The sequence below is a fragment of the Chlorocebus sabaeus genome, chromosome 23, assembly GCF_047675955.1.
Source record: "Chlorocebus sabaeus isolate Y175 chromosome 23, mChlSab1.0.hap1, whole genome shotgun sequence".
In the NCBI taxonomy this organism is placed as follows: Eukaryota; Metazoa; Chordata; class Mammalia; order Primates; family Cercopithecidae; genus Chlorocebus; species Chlorocebus sabaeus.
In genome coordinates, this window is record NC_132926.1 from 278,985 (window position 1) to 300,389 (window position 21,405).

Here is a 21,405-nt window from a genome sequence, read left to right on the forward strand (position 1 = left end):
TAGGGCCTGAAGCAGGTGAGTACTGGGAGAAGCTGAGGTAGGGCCTGAAGCAGGTGAGTACTGGGAGAAGCTGAGGTAGGCCTGCACGTAAGACTCCCGGGCTCAGGGCACAAAACCCCTCGTGGCCTTTGGAATGTGTGTGGACTTGCTGGCTCCTTGCTGCTTGCCCTCCTAAGCTCCTAGATCGATTGTATTCCCATTATCTCAAGTAGCAGAACATGTTCCATATAAATGGGCAACTGCCACAGCTGTAGATCCTGCACCTGCCCTTTCAACCCCCACATTCTCACCACCTGTTTCTCTGTTTGATCACCAATAAATAGTCTGGGGTTCCTGAGCTCCGGACCTTCGCAGCCTCCACATCCGCGATGGCCGCCTGGTCCCACTGTCTCTCAAACTGTCTTTTCCTCAGTCCTTTGACTCCACCGGACTTCATCACCCCCATGACCTCGCGTTGGGTCTGATCCCCCCAACACAACCAATGTACATTATGTTATGATTAAAACAGTAAATCCTTATTGCACTCAATCAAGCCACCAATTATGCTACTACCAAAATGGGATTATATGTTTCATCTTGGAATTTTAAAGGCCTTAGAACTTCAAGGTATGTTCTGTTGCATACTGCCATTTCAAGATTGGCGGAATATTGCAAAGGAAACCTTCCTGCTCTTCTGAGGTCGGTGAATGTTTCCCGGTTTCATCCTAGGTCTCCTCTGAGTCTCCGAGGTCCCAGCTGGTGGAGAAGCATGGAGATGCCTTTCCAATGGATACTCTGTCCCTAGATTCCTCCTCCAGCAGAGGAACCACGTCAAAAGTGAGAGCCCAGAGGCCTGAGTTCTAGTCCTAACTTTGCCATCAATGAGTTAAGTGATTTTGGGTGCACCTTTTAACCACCATAGGCCTCAGTTTCCTCATCTGTAACATCATAAAAAGACCCAGACCTCCAAATTCTGGAAGTCTATAATTGGTACCTGAAATTCGATGTCAAAATTAATCTCCTTTCCTTTCTTGTTCCTCGGATGAGGTTGGGCGCTGAGGCCACGGTTCTAAAACTCTGCCACACATTAGAATTATCTGCCACCCAGCTCTCCTGACATCGGGATGTTGAATGCTCCCTGGGTGATCTTAATACGTGGCAACACTGGGAACCACTGCTCTTAAGGGTGAGTGAGCTCAGTAGACAAAAATGAGGCATGCTGACCTGACTCCAACACTAGTCAGCTGTGTGATCTTAAGCTATTTAATCTCTATAAACTCTCGTTTCTAAGCTCGTCTCGTAAGGTTCGGCGAGCAATAAGTAACATAATGCACGGCAGTCTCTATCCTGCTACTCAAAGTGTGGCCTGTAGACCAGCAGCATGAGCATCACCTGGCAGCTCCTTAGAACTGGAGAGTCGCAAGCCCCGGCCCACATCTAAGACTCAGAATCGGATTCTAAGATCTCCAGGTGGGTAGCAGGCCCATGGAAATTTAAGCAGCACTGTCTTAGCACGCAGTAGGTATTCAATAAAATCTATCTTCTGTTAGCCTTCTCCACAGTCGTCCCCTTCACTCATTAACCATCAAGTCACACACACTATGCGCAGCAGTGGATGATGGGCCCCGAGCACAGTAAGTGGCACACAGTAGGACCTCAACAGGTGTTTGGTGATGGAATGGCATGATTCAAAAGGGAATCAAACCTGGCTCCTCCTCTCAAGGCGCTCCTGGTCCATGAGGAAAACTAAGATACGAATGCCAACATCCAGAACAGAATAACAGTCATGAGTGATGGAGACGCACCTTTATTTGCGCATGTGCTGTGTGCCAGATACTAGCTAAGCAATTCACAAGCAGCTCCCCTTTGAATCCTCCAAGCAACATTGTGAAGTACATGCCATTATTATCCACCTTTTATAAATGAGAACACTTTGGCTCAGAGGGGAGAGGCAGCACATCTAAAACCACACTCAGCTAGTACATGGCACCAGTAAGATCTGAAGTCAGGACAGCTCCAGCCTGACCACACAGTAGTACTGGCTACAGGGAGATGAGGCAGAAGGGCTGACTTCTGGCTTACCATCTTTGACCACCGGCCCTTCAAGGGTGGCCCTGTCTCTGGGGACTGAGAAAAGAGACAAAAGGAAGCCCTGCAGGCAGAGATGCTGGGTTTCTATTCCCAGCAGAAGAGCTGGTCAGAGGGCTGCCAGCTCCTGTGGGCCACCTGTCTGACACAGTTCACCACGTCTAGCTGCCCCTTCCCAGGCCTCTCCCTTGCTGCTTCAACATTTTACTTGCACATACATTCTGCAGATTCGAGTCTTCTCAGTGACAGGCCGGAGCAACAGAAAAGAAATCTACAGTCTGAGCTTGGGGATGGGGGTGGAACCATTTTCTGGAAACTGCCAGATGTGGGACAGTCTGGAAGCCCCAAATCGGAAGTCCTGTACTCCAGGCTAAGAAAAGGCGTATGGTCACCGGGGATAAAGCACAAAACATAATTCCCCCAGGTCTCCCTCTGCACACAGACGAGTTCCCCCAAATCCGCATCTGAATCATGTTGTGGTCAGCAGACTTTCATCATTCAACACATGGTGGTGGATGGCAGGGAAGCTGGTGGAAATATTGATTTGTAGCTCAACCTTCCTGTAATTCTCCTCCCCTTCTCCCCCATCTTATCCTGCCACTTCCACGGGGGTCGGACTTTTGTTCCTGCCCCTTGGAGCAGTGGTTCTCTCTGTGGGCCCTGGAGCAGCAGCAGCAGCAGGCAGCTTGTTTGAAATGCACATTCTCAGGCTCCACCCCACACCCACTGAATCAGAGCATCTGGGGGCAGACCCAGCAGTCTGTGTTTAACCAGCCTTCCCAGGGACTCTGCTGGGTGCTCAAAGGTAAGCGCCAGGGCCTTAGAGAGCATCTCTAGTGAGTGAATGATGCTAGGGTGAAGGAAGAGGAACAAATGCTGCTGGTAGGGAGGAAGAGGCAGAAACTGAAGCAAAGAAGGGGTGAAAAGAGACTCCCAAGACTGGGTGAGGGGGTGGGTTAAGATTCGGGGTAGCAAAGATCAGTAACTCCTGCCTTGATGTGACCTGGAGGGGAATGGCTGTGTAAGTGCCCCTACGATGGCTGGCCCCTGGGCCCAGCACTACCAAACCAGCAAAGCCTCCAGCTCTAAGGGACATGCACAATTGTACAAGGAGAATATCAGCAGTGACCACAATGTGCCTAGGACCAGAGGAGTCACCATGAACGCACTGTTAAGCATAGGTCCCCAGGGACTTTTGTATGACTCTCTGGATCAGGAGGGAGCAGGGACGGACAGACGGAGGCCTAATCGAAGGTGAGTCTGAGTTCCTGTCAATGCCAGCCAAGTCAGGTCAGGGCTGCTGTGGGTTGGATTTAATTTGATTTAGAGAAAATAAGGGATCTGTCATCATCCATCTCATCAGTTCATGGACATAAACTTATACCCAGCCCAGCTGGACCTTTTAAAGAGGCACCATTACGAAGAGCATCCTCAGGCCCTCCCAGACTCTCTCGGTGACAGCACCTAACAAACACAGAGCAGAGGAGCGGAAGGCGTTGTTTCCTGATACACATATTCCAGGGGAACCCAGTGGATATTTCAGGGATGGGAGCTGTAACTGTAAAGACAGTCCCAAAGCCCCACTTAAGCATCCAAATGTCAATTCTCCCACCCTTGGCCTTGGCCCAGCTAGAGCTTCCACCCTCACCCTTCCACTTCCCATCCGCACCTGGCCTAGGGGTATTTGCAGAATACAGCCAGGCAGGAACAGGGGAGCTAAGGCTTTCTCTGTTCTGGGCAAGGAGAATTCTGCCTCATCCCCAGTCTGGCCTCAATATGCTTTCTCATTTTGATGTCTATCTTGACATTTGCCATCTCGAAACAAAGAGCTTTCCTTCCCCTTTCAACTCCTATGGTAGGAGTTATTTCCTCCTCTCTCTCTCATGGTTTTTATCATTCCCTACTTTTTGTCTCCGTATTTCCAACAGGTCATTTCAAACAATAGACAGTTATGTTCCTAGAGGTTAGGAATCTTGTCTAACCTCTTCGTCTCACACCCACCACAGGGCCTGACACATATCAGGCTTTCAGCACATTCTTGCAGATGGAGTGACAGACACAACTACCTGTCTGACAACTCCAGGTGGCATGTCCGCAGGCATCTCAAACTCAAGATGCTCGGCTGGAGTTCACCTGCACGTCTTCACTCACCCCAAACCTGGTTTTCTTCTTGCTCTTGGGAAATGGCACCTTCATCCTCCCCTACTTTCCAGCTGCCTCTATGGAAACCTTTGACATCTTTACCACTTTCTCTGGCCACATCCAACTCTTGACCAAGTTCTTTCTGACTGCACCTATAACATGGCCAGACTCTCTCCTTTTCTCTCCACCCCAGGTCAGTCCACCATCATGTCTCCCTTAACCTACAGCAAGAGCCTCCTAACTGTCCTCCATTTCCAATCTTGCTCCCTCCCCTCCAGGGAGCAACCAGAGTAGACTTTCTAAAAACCCAGTCCTATCACTCACATCTCTACTCAGCCACAATAAAGCGTGAAGCTCTTAGCTCAGGTTCATCAGCCACCACTCCACTCCGACACACCGGCTTTCTCCAAGGTGGACAAACTGGTTTGTTCTAGTAGGTTCTGGCTTCTATTCTTCAGTCTTGCTTTTTCACTCAGGCTGGAGTGCAGTGGTGCAATCTCCGCTCACCGCAAGCTCCGCCTCTCAGGTTCAAGCAATTCTCCTGCTTCAGCCTCCTGAGAAGCTGGGATCACAGGCGCCCGCCACCACACCCAGCTAATGTTTTTTATTTTTTAGTACAGACAGGGTTTCACCATGTTGGCCAGGCTGGTCTTGAACTCCTGACCGCAAGTGATCTGCCCGCCTCGGCCTCCCAAAGTGCTGGGATTATAAAGGCGTGAGCCACTGCGCCTGGTCTTGCTTCTATTCTTCTTACAAAACTTTATTTAAAGTTTCCTTCTTAGCACTTGTCACAATTTTAAATAGATATTTATTTATGCAAGACTTGTTTAGTGCTTGTGTCCTTTCCTTAGGTGGAGCTCCTCGAGGCAGAGAAATGTCTGCTTAGTCCATCACATTTTCCCAGCATAAAACACAGTGCCTGGATGTAAAAGGTGCACAGTCAATACTTTTAAAATGAACACGTTTAGGCTGGGCGCAGTGGCTCACGCCTGTAATCCCAGCACTTTGGGAGGCCGAGGCAGGCGGATCATGAGGTCAGGAGATCGAGACCATCCTGGCTAACACGGTGAAACCCCATCTCTACTAAAAATACAAAAAATTAGCCAGGCGTGGTGGCGGGCGCCTGTAGTACCAGCTACTTGGGAGGTGAGGCAGAAGAATGGCTTGAACCCGGGAAGCGGAGCTTGCAGTGAGCTAAGATCGCGCCACTGCACTCTAGCATGCTATGCTTATTCTTGCTCTGTTGTTAGAGTTGATGAGCCAGCAAAGGTAAGACATTCCCTTGATGCAAGGCAAGACTAGGCAATTCAATTTAATTCTTTTCAGTGCAGTTCAAGTCACTTCAATTATATTCCATTCCTTTTAATTCCACAAACCTTCACAGATACCAGAACTCTGACAGCCTTTATCCTAGGTGTGGAAACATCAGAGATGATGATGATCTGTTAATTGCCCTTGGGGGGCTACTCATTTATGCCCCCTCATCTATGGCCAATGACAACTATAGGACATATGACTGATCTGCCTACATGCATGAAATTGCAAATGGGCACCAGGTTGACATAAACAGTGTCTCACGGCCATCACTCACTCATGTAATATACTGGGGTGTTTACCTTGACAGTTACAGTCATCTTTCTTAGTCCTCAGGGATATGTTCCAAGACTCCCAGTAGACGCCCGAATCCATGGAGAGTGAATCCATATAGACTACGGACCTTAGTATACATATTCAGTTCACAGCCTATACTGAACCCTCTATATACTATGATATTTCCTATACATGCATTCCTGTACAGTGTGAATATACTGGACAAAGGGGTGATTCACATCCCAGGTGGAGAGAGTAGGATTTTAGCACATGACTCGGAACAGTGCACAATTTACAACTTATGAATTATTTATCTGTGGGTTTTCCATTTAATATTTTTGGACCACAATTGACTGCAAGTAACAAACCATGGAAACTAAACCCACGGATTGTGCGAGGAAGGGACAACAATATAGAGGCTCAAATACAGCACACCACCAGTAGCGGTGACTAATGAAGGCCAAGAATGTGGAGTCAGATGACTGGCCCTCCATTATTGATCATTTTAAGTGACAGAAATCCTCTAATCCACCTTGAAAACCTATCCTAGAGCCTCATGTTTCTTTCCAATCAATAAGTTTTTTTATTCCATATCATCTTGAGTATATGAGATTTGAGCTGACTCACTTCCCAAAAGATGTGAGATGAATGGCAGGCTGAAAAACAAGACATATTAATATTATTAATGGCCTGGAAAGAGTTCATCTGCTACAAGCAGCAGAAACAGCACCTTTCAGGCACCATAACTGAGCAGATATAAATACCCAAGGATCTGTTTCTGAATTCTCTAACACGTAAGAAAATAAAAGGTACCAATGTACACAGTTTTTACCTTTTGACATGGAAGGCATACATAGTTTTCTGTAGGAACCACATTATTTTCTTCTCTGGAACTATGCACTGGTGGAAATTTATCATGGGTCCTTATAAAAGAACTTAAGAAAGGCAGGGCAGACCTTGCCCTAATCAGTTTCACAAAAGCATAAAATGCTGCTCAACCTGACCCTTCCCTCATCTACCTTCGATAAAGACAATTCTTTGAGGGACTGATAGCCTGAGATCTGACACTCTGTCTCTGATGATCTAGCTTTACATTGGTTAAATTTCATTTAACCTATTTACTCTTATCTGGACCTCAACAGAGACCAAACAAGCTGTTTGCATTCCTTCCAACTATGCAGGCTCAGCTCTCTAAAATGCTTGTTCCTCTTTTCCTGGCCAAACTTTTCCATCCTACTGTATTTCCTATTTTGCCCTCTGAGCATTCTACCTGGTCTCCACAGAACCACTTCCAGATCGTTCTGTATCTACAGTTACTCTAAGGATGTGGAATAACTAGGATGGCACCTGTTAGTAAAGTATCTAGTCAAGGCCAAGTAACGTACAGTCGGGGGCCTCAGAACTGGACAGACTCTCTAAGGTCCTTTAGTTCAACACTCACCCTTACGCATGATCCTCTCTGATGCATTCCCAATAAAAGATCCAGTGACCTCTGCTTGCAAGATTCCAGAGAGGGAGAAATCTCTACCTAATCAGAAATTCCCTCACCCTGTGGATTATCAGAATTGTTGGAAGGTTCTTCCTTATGTTGACCCATAAACTTGTTTTTAGTAACATAAAGCCATCGCACTAGTTCTGCTTCTGCAGAATGATCTTCTGATTCCCCTAACGTTGTTTGGATCTTCTGATTCCCCCAGAGTTGTTTGGAATAGTACGTGCTTTTTTTTTTTTTTTTTGAGATGAAGTCTCTCTCTGTCACCCAGGCTGGAGTGCAGTGGCGCGATCTCGGGTTCAAGCAATTTTCCTGCCTCAGCCTCCCAAGTAGCTGGGACTACAGGCACCCGCCACCATGCCTGGCTAATTTTTTCTATTTTTAGTAGAGACAGGGGTTTCACCATGTTAGCCAGGATGGTCTCGATCTCCTGACCTCATGGCCTGCCTGCCTCAGCCTCCCAAAGTGCTGGGATTACAGGCGTGAGCCACCGCACCCGGTCAGTTTGGGCTTTTTATACATGATTTCTACTCATCAGAATATTCTGCCATGCTACCTACATTTTCATATATTGTTTCTGCCCAGTCCTAGGCCTAAATATTTTATAAGTCAGTAATTTACTAATGGGAGCTGTTTGATTTGGATTCTAGGAATCTGCCTCATTCCTTAACCAACCATGAGTTGCTAAGGCTAATAAAACATTATCTTTCAGAGAAACAAAGCATACTAGATTTTTCCCCCATTATCTTAAGTATTTTTGGCAAAACAGACAAGCATGAAAAGGTGAGACCCCTTTGCCCTCAACCAATTATGAGGGTGACCGGGCAGCCGATGAATGACAGCCTCTCCTGTCTGAAGGGCCTCTACTGCTGGACACTGCTGCACACCAGCTTCTTTCCTGGCACTAATTCTTTCTTAACAATCTTGTCTGAATGGCCTCTACTGCTGGACACTGCTGCACACCAGCTTCTTTCCTGGCACTAATTCTTTCTTAACAATCTTGTCTGAATGGCCTCTACTGCTGGACACTGCTGCACACCAGCTTCTTTCCTGGCACTAATTCTTTCTTAACAATCTTTAAGAGAGCTCCATGCCTAACACTGAATCTTAAAATGTGACATTGTTCCTATAAAATCAGTATTTAAACCACATTTTGTAAATTCATACCAAAAAAGAAACCCAGGAAAAATAAGCACCCCTTTGCCCTATTTTAATAAGAGGGAAAGGGGGCTGGGCTAAAGGGAATAGCTGCCCTGTGTATGGAAAGCTATAATTTAAAGATGCACACAAGCTTTTCAAGCAGAACACTCTAAACCTTCGGCCCTGTTATTCGGATGATGGAATTTGCAGACTTTGTTTGCCCTCCTCTTGCTTTTCCCACCTTTGGGGCTTTTCACTGTCCCCAGAAATCCAAGCTTAGAATCATGAAAGGCAGCAAAGACCGTATCTAATAGATTCACAAGCTCCTTGCTATTAGTAGTGCAGTAAAGTGTCAATGGGGTAGATGCCTCTTTTTGCAAAACAGTTTCCAGGTTCCCTGTGTTCCATTCAGCCAGGCCCTCATTTCTCACCACAGGGCAGATAATCAAGTTGACAAAGACTGTGTTTTGTCCTTCTATGTCCATATGGACGTCATGTTCCACACCTGCACTCATGTCTGCTCGGTTCCACAAAGGGAGAATACCCACTGAGTGAATTTTAAATGTTCTTGCGCTGCTTGTGTTTTCCAAAGCACAGCATACGAGCATCTTGGTCAGGATGAGCTGGCAGGACCTCTCCTGACACCCTATTCCCTCACAGTGGACTTCCCACTGGAAACCTCCACTCTTGCGGCTTAGCTCAGTGTGTCTCTGCAAATAGGCATGTTTAAGGAAATCAGAAACGCGTAAGGCGATGCAGGTGAGGAGCAGGGGAGAGTCAAGGAGACAAAAGGAACAGTAGCACCACATGCAGCTCTGCCAGCTTTTGGGCTAACAGGGTCATGAACAGATCAGGAACCTGAGACAATCAAAGGACTTCACCCCATAAAGCCAGGGTACTCTCGGGAGCTGGAAAACCCAGGAGAATTTCCACATACTCCTCAGAGTTCCTCGTGCATTGCCTTTAGTGCCCCATTAGCAGGAATGAGTCCTTCTGTAGTTTCACCAGACTGCTGAGCAGTAGAAAGAGGACAGACCAAGGAGTCCCAGTCCCACCTGTGACCTCGGGCAGTCACTGACACCTCTGAGCCTCGGTTTTCTCATCTGTTCAGTGGGGATGGTATACTACCCCTTACCGGGCTGTGGAAAGGACAACATAATCTTACATAGAAAAAGTAATACTAAGCTAACACTGGTTGAGTGCCTATTACGCTCTAAACAATGCGCTAAGTACTTTGTATATTTTGTCTCATTGAATCCTGATGACAATCCTGCGATGCAGGAACTCTTACTATCCCCCATGCTACAGATGCAGAAACTGGGACTCAGAGCAGTTAAGTACCCGGCCAAAGGCCAGAAAGTCAACTAGAATTGATGTGTCCATTTTCATTCATTCATTCATTCATCATCACTTATTGTGTACCCGTTCCGTGCCAAGCAATGAGAAGCAAATCACACAGTCCCTGCCCTCATGGTACTGACAGTCTTGTTACTGCAAAGTACAAGGTGCAGAGTAAATAGAAGTCAAATCAGATTCCGACTTCTACTCAACACCCAGTAGGCCCCAGACAAAACTCTTCAGAGCAGGGGTATTGCTCCTGTGGTTTGGCCTGGTGCTCACGATTGAGATACACGCAAGGAAGAGACGGCTGGTTCTGCAGGTCCTCCAGGGACAGAAACCAGGAATGTTGGACAATACAGAAACATCATAAGCATTTTCCTTATATTTGATGCATTCCTGGACCCACAGATCGGAAAGCAACCTTGAGAAAGAACTGAATTTATTTCTCAGCTTCTGAGAAAGATCACATTTGAACTTTTTGTGAGAGAGATCCAGCTAGGGAACCTTCACCTTAAAAACCGGGCTAAACAAAGCTGTATTTATAAACAGGTGAATTTAAGGGCAGCCCCATGCCTCTAAATAGTGAACACTCCAGTGCATTTTAGGCAGGACTGATTCAATCTATTTTCTTAGCACACAGCTTTTCAGGAATGCAAAATATACTTGTACCCAGCATCTTAAGGCTTCTAAAAAGTAGACGATGCCCTTCTCTCTGTTCACTTACAAGCTCATCCTTCAAAAGCATTTGTTTGGAAGTCCCTCCTTAAATCTAACCTGAATCCAACCTGTTGTGCTTAAGGTCACTTCAGTGATCTTTCTAATACAACCCAAGAGAGAAGGACTGGAGGGAAGAATTTAAGACCCCATGAGATCAGGGGCAGACTCTTAAGTTAGCAGTATCACTTGTGGCTAAATCTTGGCATCATTTCCCGAACTTTTTCTAGCTGCTCCCAGGCACTCCAAACGTCTCTGAGAATTTTCTTCTTGGACACACTTAAAGAAGCATCTGAAATTTGTGCCATGCAGCTTAGCACTTGCTTAACCAGGATGAATCTTAGAGACCATCAAGTTTTGCCCTTGCAGGAGAGAAGAGGAAACTGAGATTCAGAGAACTACTGTGACTTCATCAAGGATACTTAGCAAATTAGTGGCAAAGCCAGGAAGATAACCTAGACTCCAGAACTCAAGCCTGGTGCTCTTTTTTTTTTTTTTCCCTTCAAATCTATGTCTCCCCCACATCTGACTCTGTTTCCCTGAGGTCCAGAGCCACGCCTTGTTCCTTTTTAGGCCTCTCACGACTCAGGCTTAGGCACATTAGTTGCCCAAAGCACACTTGGCTTGCTCTGACTTGAACAGTACAAGGAGCTATGTCTTAGTTTCAGGCAAGACCACCTTGACCATGAGACATGAGAAGGAACTCTAATGGGCCTCTGCTACGATGTAGCAGGGACTGTGTTAGCACATTGCTAGAGCCCTGGGAAGCAGAAATTCTTAGTGCCCATTGCCCAGATGAAGAAACTCACTTTCAGAGAGGTTACAGAATGTCTCTGTGGTTCCACAGCTACACAGTGGCGAGGCTGGAATTCGAAACCAGGTTTGCCTGCCTTCTTCTCCTGCATGATACTGCTTCATACACAGTCCCCAGAACCTTAACAACCAGGTGGAACGAACCAACAAGGTCATACTGAAATTGTGCATCAGTGCCCTAATGACCAAGAGAAAATACATTTCGTCCAATTCAAAGGTATAAAGATGTAAGGTAGAAGCCACCAACTGTAGACATGGAGGAGCCTCAGAGTGACAGCACGTGCTGTCCAGGTGCTCCTACTCCTCCTTTCTTCCCTCGCAGTTTCTCTCTCCCTTCCTTTAACACTTACTGAATATGCCAGTCACACAGAGGCACTCAGTGTTTGGGCCCATAACCTTCCTATTGGAAAGGCCCTTCACTTTCTGAACATGGCCTGGCACTGTCCAGACACCTTTCTGTCCTGTGTGGTCCTGGGCAGGGGCATCTCCCCTTCTCCTCCAGGACCACTCTGAATCCTAACTTGATGGCAGCTGCCTGGCGATCTCTTCATCCTCCTGACACGGCCATGTAGCTCCTCAGCTTCCATCATTCCCAAATCTCTGCAAGGTTATGGGGTTGCCTTGCTCCAGAGGGCACAAAAGTGCTTAGCTCTCTGCTCGGATTTACTCTTGGCTGGTGGAGACCTGTGACTGCTCTTCCCCTCCCTTGAACCTTCCTCATGGAGGTTTGCCAAGTCACAGGAGGCACAGTTTGCGATTGATTCCTAATGCCCCTGCTAGGTTTTAACAGCTGGTGGAAACGTCTGCTCGTACTTCACCCACACTCCCCTGGCTGCGGGTTCAAGTCACTGTCGATTTGGTCATTGAGTTACACAGACGTGCAGCCCAGGTGGACCTGTACGAGCCTTCCCACATCAGCTACCTTCATCTCTCATGAGGTCACTCCCCTGGGCTTTGAGAGCCACTCCTTGAATATCATCTTGGAACGTGTAAAACAAACAAACAACAACAAGTATGAAAGGGCTCAGGACTCTGCATTTAAGAATCAAATTACACTATCTTCTGGGCAAGTCACTCCCCTTCTTGGACATGAGTTATTCCATTCATAAGACGGAAGAACAGGGGTGGATGAGGTTACAGGTCCCTTCTGCACCCAGGCGCTGCCTGGTTCTGCCGAACCACAGCTTCAGGAGGCTGGCCAAGAGGTCTTTCTGGTCCCTGGCTGACCACTTTCATCTATTCCCTTACCTGAGGTCTGAAACACATTTTTTTTTTTTTTTTTTTTGGCTTCAAAATACAAAAAGAGAAAACTGAAAAATCGAAATAGTTAAAAGTTTAATTAAGCCGGGCGCAGTGGCTCACGCCTGTAATCCCAGCACTTTGGGAGGCTAAGATGGGCGGATCACGAGGTCAGGAGATCGAGACCATCCTGGCTAACACGGTGAAACCCCGTCTCTACTAAAAAAATACAAAAAACTAGCTGGGCAAGGTGGCGGGCGCCTGCAGTCCCAGCTACTCGGGAGGCTGAGGCAGGAGAATGGCATGAACCCAGGAGGCGGAGCTTGCAGTGAGCTGAGATCCAGCCACTGCACTCCAGCCTGGGCGACAGAGCAAGACTCCGTCTCAAAAAAAAAAAAAAAGTTTAATTAAATGTCTACATAATGGAAAGTTATGTAAACATCATTAATTGTTAAGTTTGATGTTCATAGAAATTGTATTACACTTAAAAACAATTTGTTCCTTAGAATTACTCACTTTGAAAGGGATTTCAAACATGTCCAGCGATTGCTAAGGCCTCATAGCTATGAGTTAGTCACAGTCAACCACTTCCACAAGCAAAATCATTAAAACCTCTTTTAAACATACTACAGCAAATAATAATAATAATTAACATGAAATGTGGGTGACTTTCAGTATGTTTGATAAAATGTTGGGTGTTCAGGGTCTTCGAAAGTCTTAGGATTACTCTACAATCAGAGTATACAATATAAACTCATATTTACAAATCACTTGCTCTGTGCCAGGCTCTTCTGAGCCTTTCCCATGCATTAACTCACTTAATTGGTAAGACAACTCTTGAGGTAGATACAATTACCATTCCCATACTACAGGTGAGGAACCTGACTAAGAGCAAGTAAGTGGCACAGCTAGAATGGAAAACTAATGAAGCCAGGGCTCATGCTCTTAGCCACCTTACCGTATACAAAGCTTGCCATCCTGGGTGTTTCCCGAGGAGAAAACAAGTGCTGGCAGGTGGAGAAGGGAGGGAGGTGCATCTCCCTAATAAGGGGGCACTTGACACCGCATTAAATGGAACCCATTCCTTGCTCGGCTCTACTGCTACTAGCTACCTCCTCTGTGGTTCTCTTCTGCCCACAGAGGTCTCCTCTGTAGCTGACTCTCAGCCTCGCCTAATGCTATTAATAATTATAAAGAGCTGATGTTATTGACAGCTCCTTCAGCATTTTATACAGGACTTAATCTCATTCAATCCCCATGACCTCCATTTCATAAACAAGGGAATTGAGGGTATAGAGATCTGAAACAATCTGCCCACAGTCACATAGCTCTCAGAAATAGTGGAAGCCAGGCTTCACACTCTAGTCTTATTCTAAAGCCCAAACTCTCTTTTTTAGTTTTTTTGTTTGTTTGTTTTATTTTGTTTTTGAGACGGAGTCTCACTCTGTCGCCCAGGCTGGAGTCCAGTGGCGCTATCACAGCTCACTGCAAGCTCTGCCTCCCGGGTTCATGCCATTCTCCTGCCTCAGCCTCCCGGGTAGCTGGGACTACAGGTGCCCACCACCACACCTGGCTAGTTTTTTGTATTTTTTAAGTAGAGATGGGGTTTCACCGTGTTAGCCAGGATGGTCTCGATCTCCTGACCTTGTGATCTGCCCGTCTCGGCCTCTGAAAGTGCTGGGATTACAGGCTTGAGCCACCGCACCCAACCCATTTTTTGTATTTTTAGTAGAGATGGTGTTTCACCATGCTGGCCAGGCTGGTCTCAAACTTCTGACCTCGTGATCCACCCACCTCGGCCTCCCAAAGTGCTGAGATTACAGGTGCGAGCCACCATGCCCGGCCCCAAATTCTCTTTTAATTATAAAGATATACATACTGTTTAAACAATTCAACAAGTATATTGAATAACACAGTGAAGCCTTCCCTTTACCACAATCAACCTACTGTTCTCTCCCTATCTGAGGTTCTCTTCCTACGTTCCACTGTCCCAGACTTCAGCAAAGTATCTATGTATCTATCTAGGCATCTGTCCATCTTTCCATTCCTTTCTCACTTATATATTCTGGTGGTTTCTCTCTCCATGTGGCAACTCTACACCCAGGATCAAAATGGCATCAAAGGGGAGCTTGGAACAGTGACAACCCCTGCCTGAGATGTCTCCATTCCAGGGGCAAGGCTGCCTGGTGCCTGATATCCATGAGATTAGGAAAATCTATCCACCCCTTCTATTCCCGAACGCTTGGCAGGGTTTCTGTGGCTAACATGCCAGTTTTATCGATTCCTGCACAGTCTCATGTGCTGAAGTGCCACACTACGTTCTCAGCCTGGGAGGTTTCTGGGCTCAGCTGGCTCATATCCCATGTGTGGGGAGCATTAAGAAAAATAGGTCACCTGTATAAGACTAGTGGCAAAAATCTGACTCAGTGCTACTTCTCTGTCCTTTACTTAAAGGAGAAGCATAATTAAAATGATCCAGAAAAGAGAACCAAGCAGTAGATTGAGTTGCTTGGAGAAAGGACCATGCTACACTGATTTTTACATGCCCAATGCCAGCAGTGCATCGGGTACACAACAGGTTCTCAATAAATTGTTAAATGGGGAACTTGATAGAATAAAAAACAAGGTCTTTTCCCAGCGCTGCATGCAAAAGAGCTCAGTTACAGTGAATTCTTATTTGCGAAGATAAGAGATTTTTACTCTTCTGATGGCTGTTTCCTCCTGTTTTCTTTGTCACAGTTCAGGGGCAAAGAAAAGCTTCTCTCTCTCTGAAATGGTAGGAGAAACCCTTAGGGCTTAGGTAACACATCTCAAGGCTCCCTCTCTCACATGTTTTGAGAATAGAAATATTTAACCATAGGGAGTGACTTCCTGGCTGAGAGATGGTCAGAGTAACAGAGAGCCTAGGAGCGAAGGCAGTGAAGTCTGTGAGCCGAGGGCTCTGGTTCTGGTGTCTGCTTCTTTGCTGTGTGATCTTGGGCAAGTTTCCTAAATTTTCTGCTTCTCAGTTTTGTCATCCATAAAACAGTAATAATAGTACCTGCCTCAAACAGTGTGTGGAAGAGGCTTAAACAAGCTAATATAAGTCAAATCTTGAGCACAATCCCTGGTGTAGCTATACATATGCTTGTGTATATATCAGAAGCTCAAAATTATACCATTAGTATTAATAACATACTCTGGACCCTCATTATAATGCTATTCTCAATATCCCGACACTTGATTTCTATTGACAACTCCTAGGCTCAACTGTTCCTCCTACCTCAGCCTCCCGAGTAGCTGGGAATACAGCCACCACGCCTGGCTAATTTTTAATTTTTTTTGTAGAGACAGGGTCTTGCTGTGTTGCCCAGGTTGGTCTCAAACTCTTGGCCTCAAGAAATCCTCCCACCTGGGCCTCCCCAAGTGCTAGGATTTACAGGCATGAGGCACCATGCCCAGCTCCCTTCCTTTGCTCTCCTAACTCCATCTCAGCACCTGCCCCTGAGGACCAATGCAACAGGGCACTCAGTACATCTGTGAACCTCCCATCAGTCCCATGGTGGACTAACCCGGGGACAATGGTCACCATCCCCTCTGGTGCATTCTTTGTCCCCATCAGCCTGGAAAGCTCCAGGGGCTGGCAGCTGGCATAGAGTAGGAGGCTGCACTCCCTGACCTTTCTATGGTGCACACAGTCCTGTACCCATCCTGTCCTCAGAACTGCCAGGGCCATGACCAACCTGCCAAGGGCATGGGAATCTGTGTGTGAACCAGCTCAAGGAGGTGGAGCAAGAGGAATGTAGGGGAAGCTGCTGCCCCAGTAGGTTTAGAGGGAGGGTGGGGTGGGGGCGCGGCAGGGCCAGGCAGGTGAGGATGTGTGGGTGAGATTGTGTGAGTGTCTGGCTCTCCTGGGTGGGGCTGGATGTTTGGGCACAGGCAGCGGCTGTCACATGGCCTGGTTGCAGGTTTCGGACAGAAGCCAGGTAGGTGGGCTGTGTCAGGCACAGCTATAAACTGTGCCAAGGAAGCGGCCAGAGCAGGGGCCCAGGGAAACTTCTGCCTTGGCGGAAGATACTGGGGAGACAGGATGAATTGGGGAGGTCTTCCAAGGCCCATGGTGCTTCATGGAGCCAGGGCCCAGGGCAGGGAGGGCTATAACCTTGGCTTGCCTGATTGGCTGAGCACAGACAGATAGAAGGGGGTGTGGGCAGCCTGCTAGGTGAGGGGGGAATGGGTGGCCAGGTTACTGAGACCCCCAAGACCAGGACCCACTGTCAGGCCTGTGGCTTCCAAACGCCAGTGTGAAGTGTTCCCCTTTGGGCACTGAGGCCATCAGCTTCAGCTTCACACCCTTTTCCAGACAAAGTCCCTCAGGTCACCTCAAAAGTCACTTCTGGCCTTCCCCAGACGGGAAAGGAGAGGGGTGCCTGTGGGCAAGTGGCCCTCAGCGCTGGTGGAGGGCGCAGCACAGAGACTGCCTGCATGTGGGAGGCCCGCAGCAGACCTTGCCCAGATGTCAGCCCTTGTTTGAGGCAAACTGTAAAATTATTACAATTCAGGCCAGGCGCAGTGGCCCATGCCTGTAATCCCAGCACTTTGGGAGGCCATGGCAAGAGGATCGTTTGAGCCTGCAGTGAGCTATGACTACACCACTGCACTTCAACCTGGTCAACAGAGGAAGACCCTGTATGTAAAATAGGCTGGGCGTGGTGGCTCATGCCTGCAATCCCAGCACTTTGGGAGGTCAAGGCAGGTGGATCACCTAAGGTCAGGAGTTCAAGACCAGCATGACCAATGTGGTAAAACCTCTTCTCTACCAAAAACACAAAAATTAGACAGTCGTGGTGCCCCATGCCTGTAATGCCAGCTACTCAGGAGGCTGAGGCAGGAGAAATCACTTGAACCCAGGAGGCAGAGGTTGTGGTGAGCCGAGGTCATGCCACTGCACTCCAGCCTGGGCGACAGAGTGAGACTCTACCTCGAAAAGATAAATAATATGGGAAAGCTATGTTCTTAACATTTTTCAAATAATAATTCATACTAAAAATAGTTACCAATACTAATGCACAAAGCATTTCATAAGTTTAGACTATTAATAAAAAGACATGAAAACTGAAGTATTTGTAATCACGCTTAATATTGGAAGTTCCTACACCTGCAATGTAGCAACTAATTATACAAAAATTTAATAAATGACAAAATAAAATTTTACAAACAGATTTGTAATAATCAGAAAGAAATCTGAATTGGCAATTAATGTAACATAATTCAAATAATTTGTTATGGTCGTCTGCTAAATGCTAATTCATATAAAACATTAAAAGATTATCTTAATTATGACATCTTAATTTTTAATAGTTTTAAATATTATAAATATAAATAAGGGGTTTCTAAATTTAAAAGAAGAATGACTAAATTTTTCAGAATTATTTTGTATTTCTTGTCATACAATATAAAAATACCATTTCGTTTCCCTTTAGAGTAGGAACCCTCCCTTATTATCTCACTGAAAGGAGAATGCTGGACAGTGCTAGTAAGATGACAGTCTAAGGACTTCAGAACTGAAGGAATTGTTTCGTGATAATGCATGGCACTTCCCTAACTCAACTGGAAAAGGAGACAAAAACCTAGTGTTTCCAACCCTCAGGCTAGCAAGAAAACACAGCCCAGGTAAGCTCGTCTCTTCTCCAATGGAGCTGGAGTCTACCCAACAAGAGGCGACCATTCTGCCATGACCTTAGAATTGTTCAGAAGTTTGCTAACAATAAGCAGCCAACATAGACACATTCTCCATTAAATCTAAAATTCCCTTTTCCCCCAGAGGCACTAGGGTGTTTGAGGGGCATGTAGCAAAAGGGATCCCAACCACACCACGCAAACTAGCCAGGAAACCTTTTTGTCCTCACAGATCTGAGAGTCCCTGAGAACCCAGAGACAACACGGAGGTAGCAGGACACCAACAGGAGAGTCCCAGCATCAGTTCCTGGCCATAGAAGCCCTTCTGAGCAGCAGGCAGAACAGAATCCACTACAGCAATCAGCCTGCCAGAGAAGCCTCTGCCCCTGTGGCCTGAGGTTCCACTTTCCCAAGGTGACACCATGGGCAGGTGGGCTGAAGCAGCAGCAAGGTCAAATCAACTGGCCCAGCCACGATGCCTCTTTGACCATACAAGTGATACCGGTCTAAGCCTCGCCTCTTCCACAGGGAAAACCAGGTGACCCAAAGGGTGCCCAGAAGCAGGGAATCTGCCACAGCAGCCACCCTCCTGGAAGGTTCCCTTTCTTCCCTTTGGAGAACTCCCTCCAACACACACCTTGCCAGGAAAGCACCCTTTGTCTGACATGGGGGATCCCACCACACCGAAACCCAGCCAAAGCAGCCTTTTGTCCCTTAAGGGTTATCACAACAAAAAACAAAAAAATACACAAATAGTCGCCCCCTAAATTCTGTTAAGAATGAGACAATGCTGGCACTCACACCTGGCTCAGACACCAGCAGGAGGGCACCCTCCACAGACCGCAGGAGAAGGGGAACGACTCCTCCTTGCCCTGGCTGCACCTCCACCACTGTCATTGAGGCCTGTGGTACAGAACCAGCAGCTTCTTACCCACCCCAGGCCGGGCTGGGCCCCAAAGTTCTCCTACTCCCCCTTCCTGGCCCCTAGACTTGCTGCTGTTGCCACCATTAGCACTGATGCCAACGGAATCAGCTCTGCTGTCACCCTCTATGCACCCGTCCACCCTCCAAGGTTCCTACCACCTGGCCTCCATGGGTATCCTCCCACTGCTCCTGTTGAGCTGCAGTCTCCATCACCGTCACCGCCACAACCACAGATGAATTGCAGAGCTGTGCCATCTTCAGGCTCCAACCTCCAGCTCACCACAGGAGACTCCTCCTTCACCAGCCTGGCTTGGAGCAGCTGGGCAGGCAAAGCCAGAAAAACCTACAACAGGATGCAGAAAGTGGCAGTGTCAGAGCCTCACGTTGTCATGCTGGCCACTCGGTGGCAGGGGCCAGTTTCAGCGAAGGCACTCACACCCACCCTCCAAAGTCCAGCCTCTCCTCCTGGACCAAGCTGGCCGCCTGACCTGGGGTGGGGACTGGAGACACCACAGTGCCCGGGGCTCCTTGGGGAGCAAAAATAGCGGAAACTCAGACCCAGCCAGTCCTCCCCACCAAAGTACCAGTTCCCATTCCTGACTCCTCCATCCACAGGGCCCTGAGACCCCCTGGTGCCTACTACTCCATGACTGGGGCTCCCAGATGGTCTCCACAACACGGAGCAAGAGGGCAAGGGTCGGGGAATCACGGTGGGTGCGTGGGCCCTGCGGTGCTCAGGGGATTGCCACAAAAACTCTGTGTGCCCTCTGCGCTCCAACACGAGCAGAAGTTCACCCTCTAGAGCCTTGAGTCCGGGAAGAGGAGAACGGCCCGGGCCCTTCCTCAGAGGCCACCACTGTCGCGGCCACCTCCACAGAGGTGGAGGCTGGCAGCAGCAGAGCAGCCCCCCTGATAGTACCCCTAACCTGCCCCGCCCAACAAGCGTAGCCCCCAGATTGTGCCCACAACACACCCAGAGACTGCTGCAGGCAGCGTAACCCTGAGAGCACCCCCAAACCACTCCTCTAAACCCGGCAGTGTAACACTTGATAGTGTCCACAACCCATCCCTGCCACCGGCGTTGCAGCACCAAATAGAGCCCCACCAAACCCGCCCCATGCCCCGACCACAAGCAACACAGTCCCAGATAGCACCCCAACCTGCTCCTGTCTCGGGCAGTCAACGCCCGGGTTAGTGCACGCAACCAACCCCTCACCCCACTTTCCCCTTTCCCCCAGGAGCAGTGCAGCATTTGACAGTTCCCCTAAAGTACCCCCAACTGCCTGCCAGTCGGCATGGCTGCTGGCATTGTAGCCCAGGATAGCTCACCCAACCCGCCCCCTGCATCAGCCAGTGCAGCAGCTAATAAGGCCCCTAACCCGAGCCCCGAGCCGCTGGCAGTGGACACAACCTGCCTCCAACCCCCCCACCTCAGGCAATGTAGACCCTAAGCACAGCCAACCTGCCCCACCGCCAGCCTGATGCAACGCCTGATAGCGCCACCCACCAGCCCCCCACAGCAGGCAGTGCAGCCCCAAAAGCACACCAAACCTGCTCCCCACCACCCCGCAAGCGGGCAGTGCAGCCGCAAAGAGCGCACCCACCCTGCGCCTTTCTACCACTCTAACAGGGTTGCTGTCTCCGTCGCCACCACCAACCGCAGCCAGGCGAGCCGCAGTGGCCAAGGCTTCAGCCGCCAGCAACGGGCACGGGCCCCACCTTCTCCTAAACCTCTAGCGGATCAACAGCAGCTCCCGCTGCCAGCCACCCTCCTACTGCTCCGGCCCCTCACTATGGCTCTGGACCCCCTCCTGAAGCTCACGAGGCGCTCCTACCCATCAAACCGCTCTGCCCCGCTCCTACCCCTCAGGCCGCCATCAAACCGCTCCGGCCCCCTCCTACCCCTCAGGCCGCCATCAAACCGCTCCGGGCCCCCTCCTCCTGCTCCGGCTGCCATCTTACTGCTCCGGGCCCCCTCCTCCTGCTCCAGCCACCATCTTACCGCTCTGGCCCCCTCCTACCGCTCAGGCCGCACTAACACTCTGGCCGCCCTCCTAACGCTTCAGCCACGGTGCCATCTCTGTTGCCACCACCATCCCGAGCAAGACGAGCGGCGGTGTTGCAGACTCCAGCCTCCAGCTCCCCCTCCTCCTGGTCCTCTAAGCCGGGAACACAGGGCTGGGCGGGAGATCCAGGAGAGCCTAAACTGGCGGGAGGCCCCCTGAGCATGCGCAGGGAGTTATGCGCAGGGCTTCTGGACTACGTGTTCTGATTGGGTGAGAGAA

The 21,405-nt window shown here is 48.6% G+C and overlaps 1 long non-coding RNA gene across 1 annotated transcript in view; it reads right to left on the reverse strand.

Annotated features, from left to right (window-relative positions):
• The window catches only part of LOC140709932 (uncharacterized), a 28,202-nt gene extending 7,191 nt beyond the window's left edge, over positions 1-21,011 (reverse strand). The window contains exons 1-2 of the long non-coding RNA XR_012090720.1: positions 20,984-21,011; positions 19,277-19,463 (exon numbers count right to left, since the gene is read on the reverse strand). This is a non-coding gene — a long non-coding RNA (uncharacterized lncRNA). The remainder of the gene's footprint in view (positions 1-19,276; positions 19,464-20,983) is intronic.
• Between the last annotated feature and the right edge of the window lie 394 nt (positions 21,012-21,405).